The 3,035-nt window shown below is 33.5% G+C and overlaps 1 long non-coding RNA gene across 1 annotated transcript; it reads right to left on the bottom strand.

Annotated features, from left to right (window-relative positions):
* Positions 1–319: 319 nt before the first annotated feature.
* On the bottom strand, positions 320–2,029 carry LOC111087542. Its single transcript, XR_002612218.1, has 3 exons — positions 1,969–2,029; positions 1,013–1,203; positions 320–486 (listed from the first exon to the last, which is right to left on the bottom strand). It is a non-coding gene; the product is annotated as an uncharacterized LOC111087542 (long non-coding RNA).
* Between the last annotated feature and the right edge of the window lie 1,006 nt (positions 2,030–3,035).

Raw genomic sequence — 3,035 nt, 5'->3', positions numbered from 1 at the left:
CAGCTTTCAAAACACGCGCAATCACACACACACACACACACAAATGCAATTTAAATATAAAAGAAAATGAACTTAAGAAGCTTTTCCGAGTTGCAGAGGAAAATATTGAACCTCACTTGGAGAAATATCATAATATTAACATTTACCTGTTTACAAACTTGTGCGAGAAAAAAGTAGCTCTTTGTAAGTTCATGACCAAAATTCCATAAAGTGTTCGTATTTATACGAAAATGAGATGGATAAAGCGACTATGTTAATGTTATAGACATTTAAGGGAATTATATAAGCTCAAGACACTCGAAACTTTTTCTATGCACTTTATTTAGCTTTGTACCTTAAACAAACACATGTAAAGTGTTTAACATATATCAATTTCAATGTATCAAGATTTACACAAATATCGCTCCCTGGTAGTCAGAATCAATTCATCGGAAAAACTTGGTCTTCTTTAGAGAGTCTACATTTGGCTAACTCTGCAGTTTCTTTCTGTAGGTGCACAAGAAAACTTTCATTGAAATAACAAAAATATCATAAAAATTATCCGAAGACTTACGATGTTTCGTGTAAAAACGTTGGCTTGTTTAGTTAAATAGGGGAAATTATTGCTGTTTACGATAAAAAATTCTCACATGAAAAAAATCAACATTCTTGAACCATTGTGAAATTGATATAAGACCCAATTATAAAGTGTCGAGCTTATAATTTTTGTAACAATTACAGATCTGTTGATAATGTTTTTGATATTTTGAGGACTATTGCAAGGTTTGAATTTTGGAAAAGTAAGTAAGTCAATATGTGACTCAGATGAGGAGAATCGCCACATAATTTAAATATATTTATCCGACTGTCGCTGTTTTTGCTTTTGCTTTTTCAGGGAAATTAGTTAAATAAGTCAAAAACTTTACGACAAGCTAAAATACTATATTACTGTAACATGACTTTGTGGAAATTTCTTAAGGGGCACACACGCGTTTGCTTCAGCGCTCGAGTGGAATTAATGAAAGGTATTTACCTCTAGAAGATCGTGAATCTTCATAAGCGAGCGAAGACCTGTTAAGGAACAATCTTCCGACCTCTTCCCTGCCTGCCAGCTTTTGGAGAACGTAATCTGTCCTTCAGTATCATTGGTTAGCAGAGCAGCGATCAGAAAGCAGACAAGAAGCATGTAGGGTAGACAAATCTGATGTTCCATGTCCATAAATCCTTCACGGATAAATATTACAAAGTAGGGAGATATGGCTCAATTTAACAAACTAAATAAAAACAAAAATGGAATTAAAAATGATTATCTAATATTAAAAAATCAGAAGGTACGACCCAAATTAATCACAATACGGTCATTTCTCTAACAAAGATCAAAGATTTGGAACCTGGATATATTTAAAAACTAAGTAACTAATGCCCAGTATAGTACTAAAGATACAAAGAGGCTCAGTCTGTAATTGACCACAGGACAAAGAAATCTTTACAATAACTTGCCGCAGGACAGGAAAAAATATTACAGTAACTAATTGTATGAAATAATCTCTATTTCAAAAGTGGTCACGTCCAAGGAAGAGTTCCTGACATCATGTAGTTTATTACACGACAAAAAGGGGCACACATCTGATTATTCGATTGTCAGAGAAATATTTTTCTCAACTGACTACAAAACAGAAGATTAAACTTCTTACTAATAACAGGTTTTAAGCCATTCAGTCATCATATAAGTTACAAATAAAATAAGGCTAACTGTTGTTTAAAGAAATTACTCAGTAGCAAGGTTTAACGATCTAAATTTTTGTTGTGTGTTTATATTTTTCAGTGGTGAAATATTATCAACACAAAACAAAAATTATTGCTAGTGATCAACATCTTTTTTATTTTTGTCTAACAATCATATATATGAATACAAATATGTTCTTATTAACACAAACATGCTCTTATTGAAGATAACACATTTGTTCAGCAAATAGCATTAACACATACCTAACGATGTGTCAGCAACTTCTTCGCTTTCCTTGTTAGAGTGTATACAGCTACACATGACCAATAGATTGCCATTATTTATACCCACTAATACCAAAACTGCGCATGCGTTCTACACAACCAGCTCATTCATATATAAATATTATCTGAAATTTATTTTTGGTTAAGTTAATCTCCTGAGTAGTGAAGTTTTTATATTCATATTCAGTAGACTGAAAACAACGCCAACGTTGTTTATTTTTTTACCACCTAGTAATGAGTGATGAATCTTTTAAACGAAAAGGCGATTCATTTTTCAATTTTATTTTGTAATGAAATATCTACTAATGAGTAAATTACTTGAAACAATTTCTAGATTATTATGAAAACATTGAGTTATCACAAGTAATATAATATTATTACAGATTTTTTTTATTAAAGAAGTCTATAATAATAAAAAAAAACTGTAATAATAAATCGATTTAACATGGGACTAGGCGTTTCAGATTGCGGATCTCTAGGTTCGAGGCACGAGCTAAGGCATGAGGGCGCGCTATAGGCAAGTCTGTTATTCTTTTATAGGAGCCAACAAAGCCTTTGTGGCAGCTGACTGGCTACCTTCCGTCTGGTCATTAGTTCAAAATAAAAATAGTAATAGCCGAACCGTAGAAGCCTCTGACCTGACTGTTTAGTTCATATAGGCGTAAGGTGCCATTCAAGTTCAAAATACCAATACTATGAAAATTAGAAAAAATAATACAGATTTATTACTTTCCAACAGTTTGTAGTCATACTTCCAGAACTACAGTAACCTTCTGCCACCCTGTAATGCATTAGAGGCAATTTACTACAACTCAATTAAATGAAACAGGCATACAACAATGATGCATTGGAAATCTATGTGGCGATTTTCCACATTACTCATAAAAAGGCCCGGCATAGCCAGGTGGTTAGAGCGCTTGACTCGCAATCTGCGGGTCGCGGGTTCGAATCCCCATCCCGTCAAACATGCTCGCCCATTAAGTCGTGGGGCTTTATAATGTTCCGCTCAATCCCACTAATCGTTGTTAAAAAGATTAGCCCAAGAG

This window comes from Limulus polyphemus, unplaced genomic scaffold (genome assembly GCF_000517525.1).
Source record: "Limulus polyphemus unplaced genomic scaffold, Limulus_polyphemus-2.1.2 Scaffold2276, whole genome shotgun sequence".
NCBI lineage: Eukaryota > Metazoa > Arthropoda > Merostomata > Xiphosura > Limulidae > Limulus > Limulus polyphemus.
Note: the sequence above shows the minus strand (reverse complement) of the source record. Positions and strands in the feature narration are given on the sequence as shown.